Consider the following 6,453-nt stretch of genomic DNA (forward strand, 5'->3'; position numbering starts at 1 on the left):
ATGTACAAATATGCTTGGCCCAATGTATGTCTGTATGGATTGTGATAAGAACTGTATGAGCCCCCAATAAAATGATTAAAAATAAATAAAGAACCCAAATGAGGTGAAAAAAATGGGCAATATAATTTTATTTACTGAAGTTTTTACAGAAAGTGAATTGATCAAATAGAAATTTCTTTAGATAAGGAATATGACAGTGTACTCTCCTTAAAATTCTAATTTGACAAGCACTTGTCTGAAAAAAAAGGTATAGAACATCAAAACTTGTAACCTAGACTGTCACGATGTGAAGATCTAAAATATATAATGGCCATGTGAAGGTTAGATTTCTAGAAACTTTAAAATTTTAGAATCCCGCCACTGCTGTTAGGTGTCATCTAGTCAGTTCTGATTCGTACCAACCTTTATGAAACAAAATGGACACTGCTGGCCTGTGCCAGCCTCACAAGGGCCATGTGTGCACCCATCGTTTTAGGCACTGTCAGTCAATTTCCTTGAAGGTGTTATTTCAAGGTACCATCCCTTACCAATTACAGCATCCTTCTTCAGGGACTGGCTTCCCCTCTTAATATGTCCAAAATTCAAGCTTGCTTCTAAGGAGCATTCGGGCTATACTTCTACCTAGACAGATTTGTTTGTACTTTGTCATTATTTTTATTTTTCATTTGTTGGGAATTAATGTATATATCATATCATTCCATATTTCAATGGCATCAAGTAGACTTTTAAAATTGCTCCCACAGTCAGTTACCAAACATTCTTTTTCTACATGGAGACCTTGGCATCGTCTCACTTTTACCCCACCCCCACCACTGTAACCGCCTCTCCCAAACCCCTTATTCTACTTGCTGTCCCTAGAGGTTTCCCAATCCTGTGTTTCACATACTATAAAATGGAAAAGCACATAAAACAGCTTCAAGAAGGTGACCTCTATTGACCTCTGAGATATACTCTAACATGAGCAATCAAAAAGCAAACAACACAACTCAACCAAAATACAGAGAAACGGGTATCTACTGACAAAGTTTTAAATGTTCAAGCCAGATTTATGCCTACAGTCCCCTCTCCCAAGCACTCTGTTTAGTGACCACTTTTCTCCCATCCCTCACTTTTAGACAGGGGGAGTTCTCCGGAGGCTGATTTCCTAGGTAGTCCCACAAATGCATCGTGGGCTCCCACTGTTACCAATCACCTCTGGACATCGGATGCTCACGATTTAGGCTCTGATACTGATCCCTCCTTTGACTTCAGATCATATGGATTCCAATCCTTCAGTGACTGATGAAGGTGTGCTTCTTCTATATAAACTTAGTTGACATCTCACTTAGATTGCTGCTTGTTTGAGACCAAGCCTTTAAGACCCCAGATGCTATTTTATCTGATATTTGGGCACTATCTATAGCTGTCAGATCTTCTGTGTTCCCTTCCTGAGGGCAACTATTGTGCAGGAGCATGATGTAATATTCTTCACCAACACCACTTTTCAAATGCATGAATTCTTTGGTCCTCTTTATTTAATGCTCAACTTTCATAAGTGTGCTAGTCCGGGTACTAGAGAAACACATTCATAGAGACACATGTGTATAAAAAAAGAGATTTATATACAAGAGCAGTTGAATATTGAGAAAACATCCAAGCCCAGTCCAGATCAAGTCCATAAGTCTGACATTAGCCCATATGTCTGATACCAGTCTATAAAGTCTTCTTCTGACTCACGAAACACATGAAATGATGTGGAAGGCTGGACAATCACAGGCCAGTGAGTAGAAAGTCTTTGGATTCAGTGGCGTTATAAGCATCTCAGCGCTGGCAGGGGTCTCCACGTGGCTTCTCCAGCACCCACGGCTGCATCAGGGTAGGTCCATGTGGCTTCTCCTCAGGGATGTCTCACAGGGAGTCAGCCTTGTCAGTACAGAGTCTCCAAGTGTCCAGAGAGAGAGTGTGTGTCTTCTGCCACCAAGGAGGAAATCCCAGAGTTTTCCCAGAATCCTCTGGGTGAGGCCATACCCATACAAGGGCCTCATTGATTATACCTTGACTAAAAGGCCAGACTCCAGCCCTTCACTCATAATCCTCTCAAATTGGCACCAGATTATGTAACTATCACAATAATCTTATGAGGCAATTGGTAATACTGTGGCTTGGGAAGGCACACCTTTCTCCTTAATGGTATCTCCTTCCTTTTCAACACTTTAAAGTGGTGAGAAGCAGCAGATTTACCCAACGTAATGCATCCTGTGACCTTTGGACTGCTGCTTCGATGGGCATTGATTGTTGCTCCAAGCAAGATGAAATCCTTGACAACGTCAATCTTTTCTCCATTTATCATAATATTACCTATTTGTCTAATTGTGACTATTTCTGTTTTCTTTACATGGACTGGTTACACTTACTGAAGCCTGCACTGTTTGACCATCATCAGTAAGTGTTTCAAGTCCTCATCACTTTCAGCATGCAACTGTTGTGACATCAGTATATCTCAGGATGTTAATAAGCCTTCCCCCCATACTAATGCTAAATTGTTCTTTATATAGTCCTCTTTCATGGATTACTTGTGCAGCATAGCTATTGAATAAGTTTCCTGAGAGGATACAACTCTGACTCACACCTCTTTGTTCTGTTCCAACGACAGTCCCTTGATCCAGGTTCACGTTTCAAATGAGCACAATGAAATATTCTGGAATTCCCATTCTCCTCAATGCTATCCATAATTTGTGATGATCTACATAGTTAAATGCTTTTGATTAGTAAATACGACACAAGTAAACATCTTTCTGGTATTCTGTGCTTTCAGACAAGATTCATCTTGGAGTAAGCAATAATAATTATTTTCTCAATGTCCTCTTCTGAATCTGGGCTGAATTTCTGGCATCTCCCTGTCAGTATCTACTGAAATCATTGTCAAATGATCTTCATAAAAAAACTTTTACATACATATGTGAGCAGGGATACTGTTTGATAAGTTCCACATTCTGTTGGGTCACTTTTGGAATAAATAAATTATGGCTGCCTTCCAATTGGATGGCCAGGTAGCTGTTTCTAAATTTCTTGGCATATGGAGTGAGGGCTTCTAGTGCCTCATCAAAGTATTGAAACATTTACTTTGGTTTCCATTCAGTTTCTGGAGCCTTATTTTTGGCTAATACCTTTCTCTGCAGCTTGGACTCTTTCAATGTCATTGGCTTTTGATCTTAGACTCTCTCTTGACATGGGTGAATGTGAATTAGTTCTTTGTGGTACAGTGGCTTTGTGTATTCTTTCCATCTTTATTGAAGCTTCCTGCAAATTCAATATTTTTCCCACTGAATCTTTCCTTATGTCAACTCAAGGTTTAGTTTTCCTTCAATTATTTAAGCTTAAACTATGCTGACATGTTTTCCATTTGGTTTTTGTACATTTAAGGGAATATTTTATCTTGTCTCTGGTGTTATCTTTTGGAACTTTCTATTCATCTATTTTTCTTCATAATTGCATCTAATTTTCTTAGCTACTCTATGATGAAGAACAAGTTCAAAGTCTCTTCTGACATCTGCCTTGATCTTTTCCTTTCCTGTCTTCTTGATGATCTTTTGCTTTCGTCACGTACAATGGTCTTGATGTCATCTAACTGCTCATCAAGTTTACAGTCATTAGTGTACAATAAGTCAAATCTCTTCATGCAGTGTTCTCGAGATTTATGTGGCATACACTCAGGTCATATTATGGCTCTTGTCGACTTGTTTCAATTTTCATCTTTAGCCTGAATTTGCATAGGAGGAAATCATGGTCTGTTCGCCTGTCTGCCCGGGCCTCCTTTTAGCTGTTGATCTTGAGCTTCTGCATCCACTCTTACCTCAGATATAGTACATTTATTTTCTGTAAATTACACCTGGAGAAGGCCACATACATAGTCACTGCTTAAATTTTTGTAAAAAAAGGTATTTTCACTAAATAAGTCATTGGCCTTACAAAATTCTACCCTGCAATCTCGACCTTCTTTTCTACACCAAATCCATATTTTTCTGCTACTGTCCCTTCCTCTTTGTTTCTAAATTTTGTATTCCTATCATCGATCCTTATCAATACATGTGATTACTTGTTTGATCAATTTCAGACTGCAGACATTAGTAGAGTTTTTCAATATCTTCAGCACTGGCTTTAGTGATTGTTTCATAAATTGAAATAAAATCACATTGACTTGATTTCCTGTTTGTGTGCAGACATTATCCTATTACAGACAGCATTTTATTTCAAGATAGATCTTGGGGTGTCCTTTTTCATAATGAATGTGACACCATTCATCTTGCATGTGTCATTCCCAGCATAGGGAATCAGGATTGTTGGATTCAAAATGGTTAATACCAGACAATTTCAGCTCACTAGTACCTATGATATAGATCGTTATGCATTACATTTCTTTTTGATAACTTCCAATTTCCCTGTACTCATACTTGGTGCATTCCAAGTTCGGAATACTAACCGACATTTGTAGCTATCTCGTCTCACTTTGAGGCATACCTCTCCAGGTAAGGGAGGTCCTAAAGGTTTACCTCTATCCACGCTATTGCGGTTGCCTTACTTTCAGAGAACAGCTCTTCTTTATTCGTAGTTTGGGTGTTTTCCAATGAGGGACTCATCTTCTTGCAGTATATCTGACAATTTTAACTACTATTCATGAGATTTTTCCATATTGACAATATCATCTGGCTAGTCATGAAGTTTTAAGAGGTTTATTTCACAGAAGTGGACAGGCTCTTCCTTCTTCATAGTTGGTTCTAATTCTAAAAGTTTTGCTGAAAGCTTGTAACCTTAGATGACCTTGCTAGTATTTCAAATACCAGTTATATGGCATCCAGTGTCACAGCAAAAGGCAATCCACCAGAGTACAACAAACTGACAGAAATGTGCTCCCCCCTGGCCAGTCTAAAGTATGGTATAGAGAAGGGACAGCATTTGCAATACCTAATAGAATCTGTCTGGCTATCAAGTTGATATAGCCTTGCTCAAAATGACTTAACGTAATGAAAAAAGTTGTGTGGGTACAGCAGGCTAAGCAAACCTGAAAGATAATTGTTTTTAAAATTTTTATTTCTTAACATAATTATATTTAAATGTTGTCCTCACAAGTTTGTGAGACAGAAAGTATACATTTTTTGTATTAAATTTATTTTTTCCAACAGTTTTATTGGCACATAAATTTTATATCATTTAAATGCATACTTAGCAATTCTATTTTAGGGAAGATACTATGTTTCCTAAATTAGTGAGGTATTTCCACATGTAATGTGAAACTTCATTTAATTTTCTTAGTCAAGTTTGTATGTAAGTTTTAAAATTAATTCAGTATGAATATTAATTTACTGAACATCATGATTATTTAATATGCACAGATAAACTGAAAAGCTGAATATTATGAAGGAGAATGCAGCATCAGGACCAGAGGAAGGCTAATTAACAACCTGCAATACTTAGATGACAAAATCTTACTTGCTCAAAGAAAGGAAGACTTAAAGTACTTGGTGATGAAGATCAAGGATTGAAGCCTTCTGTGTTAGTCTGGGTACTTTAGAGAAACAAATCCACAGAAATTCATATATAAGAGAGAGTTTTCTTTTCAGCCTGGTCCTGGCACTATGGCTCCCGCAAAGAAGGGTGGTGAGAAGAAGGGCCGTTTGGCTATCAATGAGGTCGTGACCAGAGAGTACACCATCAACAGTCTCAAGCGCATCCATGGCGTGTACTTCAAGAAGTGTACCCCTCGGGCGCAAGGCGATTCGGAAGTTTGCCAAGAAGGACATGGGGACACCAGATGTAAGAACAGACACCAGGCTCAGCAAAGCTGTCTGGGCCAAAGGAATCAGGAATGTCCCAGACTTTGTCCAGGAAACGTAATGAGGATGAAGATTCCCCAAATAAGCTCTACACATTGGCTACCTATGTGCCTGTCACCACTTTCAAAAACCTACAGACAGTCAACATGGATGAAAACTAGTGGCTGATTATCTAATAAAGTTTCATCTAATAAAGGTTTTAAAACTGGAAGAAAAAAAAAGAGAGTTTTATATAAAGATTCGATGTGCATAAAGAAAACATCCCAACACAGTGCTGCCCAAGCCCACAAGTCCAACATTAACCCATATGTCCAACACCAATCCACAAAGTCCTTCTTCATCTCTCAAAACACACGCAATGATGCCAACTACAGGAGGAAAGCTGAGTCAGTGAACGTGTAAGCATCTCAGAGCTGGCAGGGATCTCCACACGGGTGCTCCAGCACCCAGGGTTACATCAGGGTAGGTCCATGTGGCTTCTGCTTAGGGATGTCTTGCAGGAAGTGCATCCTGGCCTGAGAACTCCAAAGGTAAGGCTCACCGAGCCATTTATCCCTCTGCCCTTCAATTAACCCCACATGTGTTTATCGACCAGGTTGGCACAATAAACTAACTCACCTTCAGAATGGATGACAACTCAATA

At 39.0% G+C, this 6,453-nt stretch overlaps 1 pseudogene; it reads left to right on the plus strand.

The window, feature by feature from the left end:
* The first annotated feature begins 5,606 nt into the window (after positions 1-5,606).
* Positions 5,607-5,971, plus strand: LOC101638373 (annotated as a pseudogene).
* The last annotated feature ends 482 nt before the right edge of the window (positions 5,972-6,453 follow it).

This window comes from Echinops telfairi, unplaced genomic scaffold (genome assembly GCF_000313985.2).
Source record: "Echinops telfairi isolate 266 unplaced genomic scaffold, ASM31398v2 ScPeMD7_7467;HRSCAF=8505_0, whole genome shotgun sequence".
In the NCBI taxonomy this organism is placed as follows: Eukaryota; Metazoa; Chordata; class Mammalia; order Afrosoricida; family Tenrecidae; genus Echinops; species Echinops telfairi.